Below are 18,206 nucleotides of genomic sequence, written 5' to 3'. Positions count from 1 at the left end.
CAGGACAGATGGTATCTTGGGTCAGAAATCAAGCCTTGGTAAATTTAAGACAATTGAAATCATATTAAGTATCTTTTCTGACCACAACACTATGAGACTAGATAGCAATTACAGGAAAAAACTTTAAAAATACAAACACATGGAGGCAAAACAGTATGCTACTAAATAACCAAGAGATCCCTGAAGGAATCAAAGAGGAAATCAAAAAATATGTAGAAACAAATGACAATGGGGCTTCCCTGGTGGTGCAGTGGTTGAGAGTCCACCTGCCGATGCAGGGGACACAGGTTCGTGCCCCAGTCCGGGAAGATCCCACATGCCGCAGAGCGGCTGGGCCCGTGAGCCATGGCCACTGAGCCTGCACGTCCAGAGCCTGTGCTCCGCAACGGGAGAGGCCACAACAGTGAGAGGCTCACGTACCGCAAAAAAAAAAAAAAAAGACAATGAAAACACGATGGCCCAAAACCTATGGGACACAGCAAAAGCAGTTCTAAGAGGGAAGTATATAACAATACAATCTTACCTCAGGAAACAAGAAAAATCTCAAATAAACAACTTAACCTTACAGCTAAAGCAATTAGAGAAAGAAGAACAACAACAAAACAACAACAAAAAAACCCAAAGTTAGCAGAAGGAAAGAAATCATAAACATCAGATCAGAAATAAATGAAAAAGAAATGAAGGAAACAACAGCAAAGATCAATAAAACTAAAAGCTGGTTCTTTGAGAAGATAAAATTGATAAACCATTAGCCAGACTCATCAAGAAAAAAAGGGAGAAGACTCAAGTCTACGGAGTAAGAAATGAAAAAGAAGAACTAACAACTGACACTACAGAAATACAAAGGATCATGAGAGCTTACTACAAGTAACTATATGCCAATAAAATAGACAACCACAACCTGGAAGAAATGGACAATTTTTTAGAAAAGCACAACCTTCCGAGACTGAACCAGGAAGAAGTAGAAAATCTAATCAGGTCAATCACAAGCATTGAAATTGGGATTATGATTAAAAATCTTCCAACAAACATAAGCCCAGGGCCAGGTGGCTTCACAGGAGAATTCTATCAAACATTTAGAGAAGAGCTAACACCTATCCTTCTCAAACTCTTCCAAAATATAGCAGAGGGAGGAACATTCCCAAAGTCATTCTATGAGGCCACCATCACCCTGATACCAAAACCAGACAGAGATGTCACAAAGAAAGAAAACTACAGCTCAATATCACTGATGAATATAAATGCAAAAATCCTCAACAAAATACTAGTAAACAGAATCCAACAGCACATTAAAAGGATCATACATCATGATCAAGTGGGGTTTATCCCAGGAAAGCAAGGATTCTTCAACATATGCAAATCAATCAATGTGACACACCATATTAACAAACTGAAGGATAAAAACCATATGATAATCTCAATAGATGCAGGAAAAGCTTTTGTCAAAATTCAACACCCATTTATGATAAAAACCCTCCAGAATGTAGGCATAGAGGGAACCTACCTCAGCATAATAAAGGCTATATATAACAAACCCACAGCCAACATCATTCTCAATGGTGAAAAACTGAAACCACTTCCACTAAGATCAGGAACAAGACAAGGTTGCCCACTCTCACCACTATTATTCAACACAGTTTTGAAAGTTTTAGCCACAGCAATCAGAGACAAAAAAGAAATAAAAGGAATATAAATCGGAAAAGAAGAAGCAAAACTGTCACTGTTTGCAGATGACATGATACTATACATAGAGAATCTTAGAGATGCTACCAGAAAAACTAGAGGTTATCAATGAATTTGGTAAAGTAGCAGGATACAAAATTAATGCACAGAAATCTGTTGCATTCCTATACACTAATGATGAGAAATCTGAAAGAGAAATTATGGAAACACTACCATTTACCACTGCAACAAAAAGAATAAAATACCTAGGAATAAATCGACCTAGGGAGACAAAAGACCTGTGTGCAGAAAACTATAAGACACTGATGAAAGAAATTAAAGATGATACAAACAGATGGAGAGATGTACCGTGTTCTTAGATTGGAAGAATCAACATTGTGAAAATGACTATACTACCCAAAGCAATCTGCAGATTCAATGCAATCCCTATCAAACTACCAATGGCATTTTTCACAGAACTAGAACAAAAAATTTCATAATTTGTATGGAAATAGGAAAGACCCCAAATAGCCAAAGCAATCTTGAGAAAGAAAAATGGAGTTGGAGTAATCAGGCTCCCTGACTTCAGACTATACTACAAAGCTACAGTAATCAAGACAGTATGGTACTGGCACAAAAACAGAAATATAGATCAATGGAACAGGATAGAAAGCCCAGGGATAAACCCACGCACATATGGTCATGGTCAGCCTATCTTTGATAAAGGAGGCAAGAGTATACAATGGAGAAGAGACAGCCTCTTCAATAAGTGGTGCTGGGAAAACTGGACAGCTACATGTAAAAGAATGAAATTAGAACACTTCCTAACACCATACACAAAAATAAACTCAAAATGTATTAAAGACCTAACTGTAAGGCCAGACACTATCAAACTCTTAGAGGAAAACATAGGCAGAACACTCCATGACATAGATCACAGCAAGATCCTTTTTGACCCACCTCCTAGAGAAATGGAAAAAAAAACAAAAATAAATGAATGGGACCTAATGAAACTTAAAAGCTTTTGCACAGCAAAGGAAACCATAAACAAGACGAAAAGACAACCCTCAGAATGGGAGAAAATATTTGCAAACAAAGCAACTGATAAAGGATTAATCTCCAAAATATACAAGCAGCTCATGCAGCTCAATATCAAATAAAACAAACAACCCAATCCAAAAATGGGCAGAAGGGGCTTCCCTGGTGGCGCGGTGGTTGAGAGCCTGCCTGCCGATGCAGGGGACACAGGTTCGTGCTCCAGTCCGGGAGGATCCCATATGCCGCGGAGCAGCTGGGCCCGTGAGCCATGGCCGCTGAGCCTGCGCGCCCGGAGCCTTTGCTCTGCAACGGGAGAGGCCGCAACAGTGAGAGGCCCGCGTACCGCAAAAAAAAAAAAAATGGGCAGAAGACCTAAACAGACATTTCTCCAAAGAAGATATACAGACTGCCAACACACACGTGAAAGGATGCTCAACCACACAAATCATTAGAGAAATGCAAATCAAAACTACAATGAGGTATCACCTCACACCAGTCAGAATGGCCATCACCAAAAAATATACAAACAATAAATGCTGGAGAGGGTGTGGAGAAAAAGGAACCCTCTTACACTGTTGGTGGAATGTAAATTGATACAGGCACTATGGAGGACAGTATGCAGGTTCCTTAAAAAACTAAAAATAGAATTACCATACGACCCAGCAATCCCACTACTGGGCATATACCCTGAGAAAACCATAATTCAAAAAGAGTCATGTACCACAATGTTCACTGCAGCACTATTTACAATAGCCAGGAGATGGAAGCAACCTAAGTGTCCATCGAAAGATGAATGGTTAAAGAAGATGTGGCACATATATATAATGGAATATTACTCAGCCATAAAAAGAAACAAAATTGAGTTATTTGTAGTGAGGTGGATGGACCTAGAGTCTGTCATACAGAGTGAAGTAAGTCAGAAAGAGAAAAAGAAACACCATATGCTAACACATATATATGGAATCTAAAAAAAAAAAAAATGTTTCTGAAGAACCTAGGGGCAGGACAGGAATAAAGACACAGATGTAGAGAATGGACTTGAGGACACGGGGAGGGGGGCGGGTAAGCTGGGACGAAGTGAGAGAGTGGCATGGACAAATATACACTACCAAATGTAAAGTAGATAGCTAGTGGGAAGCATCCGCATAGCACAGGGAGATCAGCTTGTGCTTTGTGATCACCTAGAGGGATGGGGTAGGGAGGCTGGGAGGGAGAGGCAAGAGGGAGGGGATATGGGGATATACGTACATGTATAGCTGATTCACTTTGTCATACAGCAGCAACTAACACAACAATGTAAAGCAATTATACTCTAATAAAGTTGTTAAAAAAAAAATACCTGGAGGCAAATGAAAATGGAAACACAATGATCCAAAATCTCACTATAGATCCAAAATCTATAGTGAGCAGCAAAAGCAGCTCTAAGAGGGAAGTTTATAGCAATACGAGCCTATCTCAGGAAACAAGAAAAATACCAAATAAACAAACAAACCTTACACCTAAAGGAACTAGAGAAAGAAGAACAAACAAAACACAAAATTAGTAGAGGAAAGAAATAATACAGAAAATAGCAGAAATAAAATAGAGACTAAAAAAAATAGAAATGATCAGTGAAACTAAAAGCTGGTTCCTTAAAGAGATAAATAAAACTGATAAACATACAGCCAAACTCATTACAAAAAGAGAGGATCCAAAAAATAATACCAGGGCTTCCCTGGTGGCGCAGTGGTTGAGAATCTGCCTTCTAATGCAGGGGACACAGGTTCGAGCCCTGGTCTGGAAGGATCCCACATGCCATGGAGCAACTAGGCCCGTGAGCCACAACTACTAAGCCTGCGCGTCTGGAGCCTGTGCTCCACAACAAGAGAGGCAGCTACAGTGAGAGGCCCGTGCACCGCGATGAAGAGTGGCCCCCGCTTGCCACAACTGGAGAAAGCCCTTGCACAGAAACGAAGACCCAACACAGCAAAAATAAATAAATAAATTTAAAACAAAAACAAAAAATAATATCAGAAATACAAAAAAGAGAAGTTACAACTGACACCACAGAAATAAAAAAAGATCATGAGAGATTATTATGAACAATTATATGTCAATACAGTGGACAACCTAGAAGAAATGGATATGTTTTTAGAAATGTAAAATACCCCTAAACTAAATCAGGATGAAATAGAAAATATAAACAGATGAATTACTAGTAATGAAATTGAATCAGTAATTAAAAAAGAAAAAACTTCCCAAGAAACAACAGTCCAGAACCAGAGAGCTGCACAGGTGAATTCTACCAAACATTTAAAGAACAGTTAACACCCATCCTTCTCAAACTATTCCAAAAAATTGAAGAGAAAGGAATGTTTCTGAACTCATTCTATGAGGCCAGCATCACCCTGACACCAAAACAAGACAAAGACACCACACAAAAAAGAAAACTACAGGCCTATATCACTGATGAACACAGAAGCAAAAATCCTTAACAAAATATTAGCAAACTGAATTTAGCAATACCTTAAAAGGATCATACCATGATCAACTGGGATTTATCCCACAGATGCAAGGATTTTTCAATATCCACAAATCAATCAATATGATATACCACATTAACAAATTAAGGAATAAAAATCACATGATAATCTCAAAAGAAGCAGAAAATGCTTCTGACAAAATTCAACATCCATTTATGATAAAAAACCTCTCAACAAAGTGGGTATAGAGGGAATATAACTCAACACAATAAAGACCATACAAGACAAACCTACATTCAACATCATACTCAATGTTAAAAAGCTAAAAGCATTTCCTCTAAGATCAGGAACAAGATAAGGATGCCCACTCTCACCACTTTTATTCAGCATAATATTGGAGTTCCTAGCCAATAGCAATCAGAAAAGAAAAAGAAATAAAAGGAATCCAAATTGGAAAGGAAGAAGTAAAACTGTCACTGTTTGCAGATGACATGATACTATATACATAGACTATCCTAAAGATACCACCAAAAACTATTAGAATTAATAAATTAATTCAGTAAAGTTGCAGGATACAAAATTAAAATACAGAAAATGTTGCATTTCCATACACTAACAATAAACTATCTGAAAGAGGAATGGAGTTTACAACTCCATCCAAAAGAATAAAATTCCTAATAATAAATCTAACCACGTAGGTAAAAGATCTTTATACTGAAAACTATAAGACACTGATAAAAATAACTGAAGATGACACAAACAAATGGAAAGATACACTGTGCTTATGCACTGGAAGAATTAATATTGTTAAAATGACCATACTACCCAAGGCAACGTACAGATCCAATGCAACCACTATCAAAATACCAATGGTATTTTTCACAGAACTAGAACAAATAACTCTAAAATCTGTATGGAAACACAAAAGACCACAAATAGCCAAAACAATCTTGAGAAAGAAGAGAAAAACTGGAGGTATCGGGACTTCCCTGGTGGTCCAGTGGTTAAGACTACACACTTCCAATGAAGTGGGGGGGCATAGATTCAATCGCTGGTCAGGGAACTAAGATCCCACATGCCACATGGTGCAGTAAAAAAATAACCCAAAAAACAAACAAACAAAAAAAAAAAAACGGAGGTATCATGATGCCTGATTTCAGACTATACTAAAAAGCTACAGTTATCAAAATAGTATGGGGATTTCCCTGGTGGTCCAGTGGTTGAGAATTCACCTTTCAGTGTTGGGGGCGTGGGTTTGATCCCTGGTTGGGGAGTTAAGATCCCACATGCCTCACAGCCAATAAACCAAAACATAAAACAGAAGCAGTATTGTAACAAATTCAATAAAGACTTTAAAAAAATGATCCACATCAAAAAAAAAAATCTAAACAAACAAACAAACAAAAATGGTATGAAACTGACATAAAACCAGACACATAGATCAATGGGACTGAATAGAGAGCCCAGAAATGAACCCACACTTATATGGACAATTAATCTACAACAAAGGAGGCAAGAACATACAATGGGTAAAAGACAGCCTCTTCAATAAGTGGTGTTGGGAAAACCGGACAGCTACATGCAAAAGAATCACATTGGACTACTTTCTCACAACATATACAAAAGTAAATTCAAAATTGACTAAAGACTTAAATGTAAGATCTGAAACCATAAAACTCCTAGAAGAAAATGTAGGTAGTACGCTCTTTGACATGCATCTTCATAATATTTTTTTGGAATGTCTCCTCAGGCAAGGGAAACAAAAACAAAAATAAACAAATGGGACTAGATCAAACTAAAAAGGTTTTGCACAGCAAAGGAAACTATCAACAAAATGAAAAGGCAACCTACTGAATGGGAGAAGATACTTGCAAATGACATATCTGATAAGAGGGTAATATCCAAAACACATGAAAAACTCAGACAACTCAACATCAAAAAACAAACAACCCAATTAAAAATGGGTAGAAGACCTGAATGAGCACTTTTCCAAAGAAGACATACAGATGGCCAACAGGCACATGAAATGATGCTCAACACTGCTAATCATCAATGAAATGCAAATCAAAACCACAATGAGATATTACCTCACACCTCTCAGAATAATTATTATCAAAAAGACAACAAATTACAAGTGTTGGTGAGCATGTGGAGAAAAGGGAACCCTTGTGCATGTTAGTGGGAATGTAAGTTGGTACAGCCACTATGGAAAATTATATGGAGGTTTCTCAAAAAATTAAAAATGAAATTAGTATGTGATCCAGTAATTCCACTTCCAGGTATTTTTTCAAAAAACAAAAAACACTAATTTGAAAAGGTATATGCGTCCCTATGTTCCACAATGGGATAGGCCACAACAGTGAGAGACCCACATACCGCAAAAAAAAAAAAAAGATATATAGTCCCCATTGTATCCCCATATCATTCACACAAAAATAAACACAATTGTGTGTGAGGTTGGGGAAGGGGGCCCGGGGGGGGGGGGCGGGAATGATATCTCTTGCCTAGTAAGATGACAGAAGTAGGAGGTAGGTAAATAATGTGGCATGTGACTTAGAGCAGGCATTCTTCCATCCTGATCTGGCAGCAAACCTTTCTCCCTCATAAGTGCAAGCTCTATCCTGCTTTCAAGCCCAGGCCACTTTGGGCCACTAGAAACTGAACAGTTCTCCAAACTAGACAATAAACCAACTACTGCTTTCAATTACTCATTAAAAATGCACTGTTAAGTAGAAAGAGTATGTTCAGTGACTGACCCAAAGAAGAATCTTCCCTAAGGAAATTCTGAATAGGATTTTCTAACAGCACAGCCAAAGAGAAGTTCTAGGCAAAGCAGGCTGTGATTAGCAAAAAAAAAAAGGAGGAGGAAAATCTCATGGTTTGGGTTTCAAAACTGTCTATGTGCCATTTAATACAATAACATTGCCAAAAGCAGTCAGGCTATGGAAAGCATGACCTGTAATCATTAAAAACAGAGATTATGTCTTCTCCATTCTCAACAAATTTAAATTTAGGACAGATGACATGACTAGCCTCATCCCAGCCAAGTTAGAGAGGTTTTGTCTTTCCCCTCTCATTATTCCTAGAGTATGATTTTCTAGGAACTAAAATCTTTACAAATGTAATTGATCCAACCAATCAGAGTTGCCAACTGGTTCTGAGCCGAAGGCCATGTCCAGGGAGTTCCATAAACTTTGTGTAGTGCCAAATACATGATTCTGGTCTCTAAACTTTCACAGTATGCTTTGACAATGGCAAGACAAAGGGAAAATTGTTATTCTAGTTAAAGCAATTGTTCCATGGAGCCCGAGGCTTGTGGAAGAACGATGACTAGATGGAAAAACATAGATTCTGACTTCTTGGGTATGACATGGACCAAGGCACTATATGGGGCACAACAAAGAGCTTTCAAGGCATTCTGCCTGCTGAGCAAATGGAACAAAGCTACAGAACCATGAAGCTGGGAGTCAAGACTCATAAATTAATTCTGGTATCATATTTGATTCACTCCTGCCAAGTTTTGCTAAACATCACCATCCAATACCACATAAATGTTTGGAAATGCTTTAATTAATATGTCCTGTTACTATATATTTTCCCCTTTTTTTGGAAAGGCCAAAAGAGCTTAGTCACCAATATTGTTGGAAAGGAACAAAAGTTGGAATGCTAAAACAGAAAATACTTCAAATATCATTGTGTGGCTGTTTAAGCCAAGCTTGGTCTTCTATGTTTTGTCCAAGTTAATATTAAATGCAGTTTCTTTTTTCTGAGCACATGGTCTAATGGGGAGGCAATCTTAAAAAGAAGTATTAATTGAGAAACATGGAGCAATGTAGTACCATGCCTACCTTGCAAAGTAAAAATAGGCAAATGAGATTTAGCACGTGCCTTTGTGAATGTGTGATTCCTATATTCAAGTTAAATGTATTTAGCATATACGACAGGACAAGAGAGCCATAATCCTTGACTTCACAGGGCACACAGAATAGTGGAAATGACTAATTAAACAAGCTATTACAAAGCACTGTTATATGTGTCATGCAAGAAGAAGACAGGGATGGTGTGGGAGCACAAATGGGCACCTAACAGGAGCTTAGAAAGTCAGGAAAGACTTTCTAGAAGAAGCTGAAGCCTGAATAATAAATAGCCTTTTTGAGATAAAACAGGAATACTCCCAGTTTTAGAGAAGATTACACTGATGAGGGTAGGTGTTTGTTTGCGGCTTGTTATTATTCATCCACCAATTCTGCAAATATTTATTGAATGCACACTGCATTTCAGGTATATAGTAAAAGACATTCCCTTCTTAATTTTATTATAATAGTAGTAATAGTATAGTATCGAAGATAACTATCTAATAAGTTATAGATGATGTGTTTATTAATTTTGTCTTTCATTCAACAAACACTAGGTTGAATGCCTAGGACAGATAGCTAACATTTCTCAGGTTGTTGATATAAAAGGAAGTCAAAATCAGGCAAAGCCTCTGCCTACATCTGAAGTCAGTTCAACTGGCTAGATATTTATTCATTGTACTTCAATCCTTTGTGCTACTGAAGCATGGTGATTTTAAAATACAGTTACGAAGTTCTGTCAGGGATCTATGATTCTACTCACTCCATTCATATAGAATACTAACTGTGTAACATAATATTAATAATTTTTGTGGGGTCTATATATAGTTTAGTCTATATATAGTTCATTCCCTACAGCCCCTTAATTAAGAGATAGATGTATTTGGCCTGAATAGTATTTTTAGAAATAGAAATTTCACATAATTTTCTCTTGATAACATTGGGTTTCTCTTGAAAGACTTGAAAATCTAGCAATATTTGCCTGTTTTCACAAGGCAACAACTGGCTGGTGTTGAGAAGCAGCTACCCCTTTAAAATGCTAATGTGCCACAGCTGCAACCCCTTCCTATTGTCTTACACGTGGCCCACTTCTATCATTTACATGACTTGGCTGGTACCTCTGGGCAGGTAAGTTTGTGACCTATGTCCTACATCTATGCTACTCAAAGTAAAGTCCACAGACAAGCAGAAGCAGTGATACCTAGAAGTATGGGATAAATGTCTCAAGCCTTACTACAGACCTACTTTGAAAAAAGAAAAAGAGCTAGAGTTTCAACCTAGTTTTCCTCTCCCATAGCCAGTTTTCCCTTAAGGATCCTTACAAAGGATGGCTTAAGCCTTACTTAGTAAGGCTCTCAAGCCTTACTACAGACCAATCTCTGAGAATGGGGTCCAGGAATCTGTGTCTTAACATAGTCTCTTATTCATATTTATGTCCTATGTGAAACTGTATGTTAGTAGTTGCTTTAGAATTTACTTAGCTACCAGAAAGCTCAGACACTAAGCTTGTGGATCTTTCCTAAGGTAACCGTATGGTCTACACACCTCTATTCTATTCCCCCTTATTACTCACTGCCCCTTTGCTTTTTACCTCCTATTGAAACTTACTGTTTTCTGGACACCAACATTCTGGGGTTTTTTTAATATCGAAATTTTATTGATATTTGTTTCTTTTATTGTACATATTTCTTGAAAACAATCTGAAATCCATTATATAGTGAAATGAAGGTATAAATAGATAAACTGGTTCTGAAGTTTGACTGCCTTGGTTTAAATCTTTGCTCTTCCATGTACTGGCCATGTGACCATAGATGAATCACTTAATGATTCTGAGCTTTCATAATCTCTTAAATGGGAGTAATATTTGTACTTCATAGGATAGGGCTGTTTTTGGAGTTATATCAGATCATTCATGAAAAGCAAGTAGCACATGTCAGCTGCACTTAACAAAAACTCTATGCAGGAATTACCAAATAAGAATTTACTGTCCCTCAAAAAACATCAACTTGAGGTGGTCCAAGGCAACATCTCCACAGTGTCATTGGTTGTCCCAAGTTAGTTCTTTTTCTCTGCTCTGTCAGCCTCAGTGAGTGGGGCCCTCAACCTCATTGTCTCCCTGTGGCCTCAAGATGTAACTCTACCTCTATCCTCATCTGAACCTTCTGATCAAAACGCAGAACAAGGAAGTGACAAGAAGAAAGAGGAAGCAGCACTATTATTGCTTTTCCAGAAATCACCCAAGACATCTACTTTCTTTTCCTTGGTCAGAGCTGTGTCACATCACCACTTCTAGCTGCAAGAATGCTAGTTTTTAGCAGGGCACATTAGGACTTTGTCAGGAAAATGGGAGAAAAGATATTGTGTCGAGGGACTTCCCTGGTGGCGCAGTGGTTAAGAATCCGCCTGTCAATGCAGAGGACATGGGTTTGATCCCTGGTCCAGGAAGATCCCACATGCCGCGGAGCAACTAAGCCCGTGTGCCACAACTACTGAGCCTGCGCTCTAGAGCCCGCGAGCCACAACTACTGAGCCCACATGCTGCAACTACTGAAGCCCGCGCGCCTAGAGCCCGTGCTCCGCAACAAGAGAAGCCACCACAATGAAAAGCCTGTGCACCACAATGAAGAGTAGCCCCTGCTCACCACAAGTAGAGAAAGCCTGCATGCAGCAGCAAAGACCCAATGCAGCCAAAAAAGAAAAAAAAAAGATATTGTGTTGATAACCAGCATTCTCTGTCATATAAAGGTTCAATATATGTTAATTATTTTATTTACAAACACACAAAACTAAGAGATCAATTATATACACCTGAAAAAGCTCTCCAGTTGAATGTTCCTATGCAGTCTTACATTGTTCAGGATACTTGTAAAATCACCAGTGACAATAATAATAGCTACTGGGTATGTCCAGGCACTAAAATATTTTTATACATTATTACATTTAATCTTGACAATATTTTTATAGACAGCTATTCATATATATACCCATTATACTGATGTGGAAACCCATGTTTCAAAAAGATAATAACTTGCCCAAACTTAGATAGGCAGTAAACGGAATAGTCAGAATTTGGACTCAAGTCAGACTCCATTCAAAAACCTCTGTTCTAAATTCCTCTTTCTAAAGGTCATTTCTTTTCCTTCCAAAAAGAATATTTACTATTTCTTATCAAAGTGAGCCAGACCATCATTACCCCCTGAGCAGTTTTTTGCCGGAACATTTCTCTCCTAGGCAGAATACATTTCTCATTAAAATATGGTCCACAGTTCCTCCTCACTGCCTGAACAATGTTCCTGAGTAGGTGTGGGTTTTTTCATGTTTCTTTTTCAGGCATTGAAACATATAGTCACCCCTTAGCTCTTGGCCTTAGCCAAATACCACGTCGCTCCTATTAGAGACACTGAAGCTCGCAGAGATGCATTCTAATACTATTTTTGCAGAAATACTGTAGATCTTTTTTCAACGCTCAGACCTAAGAAGAATGTGAAAAAATGGCATGTGGGAGGACAAGAGCCCCTTGCAGTTTATTTGAGAAGACAAATTGCTTTTTCACAGAAGATGAAAGATTACCAGAAAACAGCATTCACTGCTAAACACACTTCAATGTTAGGATGGTTACAAAGGAATTGGCATACCATTGGAAAAACAAATTCCAGAAGGACCACAGAGGGAGACAAGTGGCTACAGCCTGTCAACCTGTGCTATGATTTTCTCCTTGCTGTGAAAGCAATAACAAAGCCCTGAGCTATTCAACTAGATCTTAGAGAACTGAGAAACATACATAGGCTTGAAAAAAGAAAAAGAGCTAGAGTTTCAACCTAGTTTTCCTCTCCCATAGCCAGTTTTCCCTTAAGGAGCCTTACAAAGGATGGCTTATCCTTATAGTCAGCAAATGAGGCATTCAGGTCCAATAACATACTTCTAATGGGCAGCTCCTTAAAATAGAAGGATGATACTTTCGTGTGTCTCTCATAGAATGAAGTTAGAATAATGAATTGTTTCCCCACAGAGACTCAGTTAATAACTCTAGATTATATTCCCCAAATAGAGGGTCTTTCCGAGTATTTAAACTGGGTAACAAAAGACCAGACTGACAATCTTACATATTTAAGTCTTCAGTTATTTTTCATTAGACTTCATGGAAGCTGCAGAAGATACTACAGATTGGTATACTCAACACCCACCTCAGGTACTTTCTAGTATGCGCCTTCATGTGCTAAAAAGCTAATATCTACATCAGCCAGGTTCTCTTGTAGAAATTTACAAGGTTCTCTTATAGAAATATATTTCAAAGACTTAAAATATATAACAAATTTTTTGGTACCAATTTTAAATACAGTTTTATTTAAGGCATTGCATTTTCCACTTATAAAACAGTGCTTATGAAGTGCAATGTTATTTCCTTTCCCGGTGCACATTTTCCATATTCAAGTATCAAGAATGCCCCGTTATTTACTATAGCAGCTGAAATTTAAAACTGCCATGGAATTTGCTACAAATTTGGGTCCTGCAATGTTCTGTGTGGAACAATGCTAAATCTATGCTCAGGTTGGCTTATTCAACCTCTTCAATGGTGGGCCTAGAGGAGGCATCACCAGATGGAGAAGCTCCACCACCAGGGAAAACCCAGGCATTCCTCCTAGCATGCCTCCTGCACTCTGGTACAGCTTGGTAATGATGGGGTTGCAGACTTTTTCCAGCTCTTTCTGCTGATGTTCAAATTCCTCCTTCTCTGCAGTCTAGTTCTTATCAAGCCAGCTGATGATTTCACACTTGTCAAGAATCTTCTATTTGTCCTTATTGTTGATCTTGCCTTGAAGTTTTTCACTTTCAACAGTTCTTTTCATGTTGAATACATAGGATTCAAGTAAATTCTTGGAAGATACCTTGTCCTGCTTCTTGTAGAAGAAAATGTTACAACATTCTCTTGTAGAAATACCTTTTAGAGACTTGTAATGCATAACCAATGGTAGGTGGCAGCCCCAAAGGGAGATCAGAACTTTTGACAAGAAGAGGCATTTGGCTTTCCTGCAGTAACTGTGGCTGAGGTTCTACTCTCATGCCACTAATATCATAAATGTCAAGGAGCATGCAACAGCAACAGGAAAGTTTCCATTAAAACAATCCCAAGGTGGTTTAGAGTTTCTCTACACTTATGTTTTTCCTGATTGTACAGTATATCCAAACTTAGCTCCCTGGCCCTCCTACAAATTTGGCATGTTACATAATGCTCTAAAATTAATCACTTTCTGCATAAACAACTTAAAGTAGATTCTGTTGTCTGCAACTAATAATACTGGTCCATATGGGAATTTGTACTGGAAATGCTTACAAAAAGTGCATCCTTTAAGGAAATGGGAATTTAATGTTGGTTATTGTGTTAGCCTGCTTCGATTGCCATAATAAAATAACAAAAACTGGGTGTTTAAACAACAGATTTATGTTCTCCAAGTTCTAGAATTTGGAGGGTCCAAGATCAAGGTGCCAGCCAATTTGGTTCCTTGGTGAAGGCCCTCTTCCTGGCTTGCAGAGAGCTTCTGTCTCACTGTGTCCTCACATGGCAGAGAGAGAGAGAGACAGCGAGAGAGAAAGATCTGGTCCCTCTTCTTATAAGAACACTAATCCCATCATGGCAACTCCACCCTCATGACCTCACCTAAAACTAATTACGGTCCAAAAACCCCACCTCCAAATAACATCCACACTGGGATTAGGGCTTCAACACATGAGTTTGTTTGTTTGTTTGTTTGTTTGAGAGGGAGGAAGGGAGGGAATATAAACATTCAGTCCATATCAGTTATCTATTCTAATTAGGTGTGAAGTCAGTCAGTGCTGGTTAGCATTAGAGGTTGGAGCACTAATTATCTAATGAGTTTCCATGGAATTCAGGGTCAAATTGTCACTGTGGTCCCCATGAATGAAGAAACTACTAAAGGCTTTCATAGGCCAGGTTAGTGCTATGAAAAGCTATTCTGAAGAACATCGTGCATACAATGATCATGTTGGAAGTAGGCTAGCTATTTCTAACTGTGCTGGAGAGCTTTAACAAAGAAAATGACATGCTTGGGCTTTTAAATTCTTGGCCAAAGGCACAGTCAGAGAAACATGACTTCCCTAATACGGACATTACCTCTTGCAGCTGCTGGGCAGATGTAGCCCAGAAACTGCAAGGTCTGATCCTATTGATTACTAAATTATAATATAAGGTCAATTCCAACCTCACTCAAAAGTCTTATATGAGAGTTAGGGCACTAATTTGCAAAGAGTAAGACCTCAAAAATAGAAAGAGGGAAATGGGGGGAATTTGGAAGACTTCAAGTTACCCATTCTCTTAAACCCCACTGAGTCTCTCTTATCAGCAAAAGTAGCCTTTACTGCATAAGACTTCTGCTGCCTCACTTGAAGACTTTATCATGTTACTTTAAAAGGAGTTGTCTGAAGTCAGGGAGCATGATTCCTTCAGCTCCGTCTTCTTTTTCAAGACTGTTTTGGCTATTCAGGGTCTTTTGTGTTTCCAAACAAATTTTAGAATTTTGTTCTCTGTACTACAAAGCTACAGTAATCAAAACAATATGGTACTGCCACAGAAACAGACATATAGATCAATGAAACAGAAGAGAAAACCCAGAAATAAACCCACACACTTATGATCAATCTACAGTTAATCAACAACAAAGGAGGCAAGAATATACAATGGAGAAAAGACAGTCTTTCAAATAAGTGGTGCTGGGAAAACTGGACAGCTACACATAAAAGAAAGACAAATACCATATGCTAACACATATACATGGAATTTAAGAACAAAAAATGTCATGAAGAACCTAGGGGTAAGACAGGAATAAAGACACAGACCTACTAGAGAATGGACTTCAGGATATGGGGAGGGGGAAGGGTAAGCTGTGACAAAGCAAGAGAGTGGCATGGACATATATACACTACCAAACGTAAAACAGATAGCTAGTGGGAAGCAGCCGCATGGCACAGGGAGATCAGCTCGGTGCTTTGTGACCACCTAAAGGGGTGGGATAGGGAGGGTGGGAGGGAGGGAGACGCAAGAGGGAAGAGATATGGGAACATATGTATAACTGATTCACTTTGTTATAAAGCAGAAACTAACACACCATTGTAAACCAATTATACTCCAATAAAGATATAAAAAAAAAAGGAATTGACAGGAAAAAAAAGAATGAAATTAGAATTCTCTAACACCATGTACAAAAATAAACTCAAAATGGATTAAAGACCTAAAGTTCAAACCCATGTCATTCAAGGGTCAACTATAGTTGTAGGACAAAGAATTCTGCCAACTGACTCTTGGAGGGCTCATGCCAAGGAGTACTTCCCAGAACTTCTGCTGCCAGTATCCTTGTCCCACGGTGAGCCACAGGAGACCCTCTAACACTAGCAGACATGTGTATGACATAATCTTCGTGCTCCAGCCTAGTGTCAGGCCTGAGGCTCTGAGGTGGGAGAGCCAAGTTCAGGACATTGGACCACCAGAGCCCTCCCAGCCCCATCTAATATTAATCAGCAAGAGCTCTCCCAGAGATCTCCATCTCAACACTAAGACCCAGCTCCACCCAATGGCCAGCAAGCTCCAGTGCTGGACGCCCCATGCCAAACAACTAGCAAGACAGGAACACAACCCCACCCATCAGCAGACAGGCTGCCTAAAATCATAATAAGCTCACAGACACCCCAAAACACACCACCGGCCGCAGCCCTGCCCACCAGAGACACAAGATCCGGCCCCACCCACCAGAACACAGACACCAGTCCCCTCCACCATGAAGCCTACACAAGCCACTGAACCAACCTCACCACCCGGGAAGACAACAAAACCAATGCGAACTATGAACCTGCAGCCTGCGAAAAAGAGACCTCCAAAAACAGTAAGTTAAACAAAATGAGAAGACAGAGAAATATGCAGCAGATGAAGGAGCAAGGTAAAAACCTACCAGACCAAACAAATGAAGAAGAAATAGGCTGTCTACCTGAAAAAGATTTCAGAGTAATGATAGTAAAGATGATCCAAAATCTTGTAAATAGGAGAAAATAGAAGAAATGTTTAACAAGGACTTAGAAGAACTAAACAGCAAACAAACAATGATGAACACCACAATAAATGAAATTAAAAGTTCTCTAGAAGGAATCAATAGCAGAATAACTGAGACAGAAGAACGGATAAGTGACCTGGAAGATAAAATAGTGGAAATAATGACTACAGAGCAGAAAAAAGAAAAAAGAATGAAAAAAACTGAGGACAGTCTCAGAGACCTCTAGGATAACATTAAATGCACCAACATTACAATTATAGGGGACCCAGAAGAAGAAGAGAAAAAGAAAGGGTCTGAGAAAATATTTTAAGAGATTATAGTTTAAAAATTCCCTAATATGGGAAAGGAAATAGTCAATCAAGTCCAGGAAGCGCAGAGAGTCCCATATAGGATAAATCCAAGGAGAAACATGCCAAGACATATATTAATCAAGCTATAAAAATTAGATACAAAGAACAAATATTAAAAGCAGCAAGGGAAAAGCAACAAATAACACACAAGGGACTCCTCATAGGTTAACAGCTGATCTTTAAGCAGAAACTCTGCAAGCCAGAAGGGAGTGGCAGGACATATTTAAAGTGATGAAAGGGAAAAACCTACAATGAAGTTTACTCTACCCAGCAAGGATCTCATTCAGATTCAACTGCGGAATTAAAACCTTTACAGACAAGAAAAAGTTAGAACTCAGCACCACCAAACCAGCTTTACAACAAATGCTAAAGGAACTTCTCTAGGCAGGAAACACAAGAGAAGGAAAAGACCTGCAAAAACAAACCCAAAACAATTAAGAAAATGGGAATAGGAACACACATATCGATAATTACCTTAAATGTAAATGGATTAAATGCTCCAACCAAAAGACACAGACTGGCTGAATGGATACAAAAACAGGACCCCTATATATGCTGTCTACAAGAGACCCACTTCAAACCTAGGGACACATACAGACTGAAAGTGAAGGGATGGAAAAAGATATTCCAGGCAAATGGAAATCAAAAGAAAGCTGGAGTAGCAATTCTCATATCAGACAAAAGAGACTTTAAAATAAAGACTATTACAAGAGACAAAGAAGGACACTACATAACGATCAAGGGATCAATCCTAGAAGAAGATATAACAATTGTAAATATTTA

This window comes from Grampus griseus (assembly GCF_964374135.1).
Source record: "Grampus griseus genome assembly, chromosome: 6".
NCBI classification, from domain to species: domain Eukaryota; kingdom Metazoa; phylum Chordata; class Mammalia; order Artiodactyla; family Delphinidae; genus Grampus; species Grampus griseus.
Note: the sequence above shows the minus strand (reverse complement) of the source record.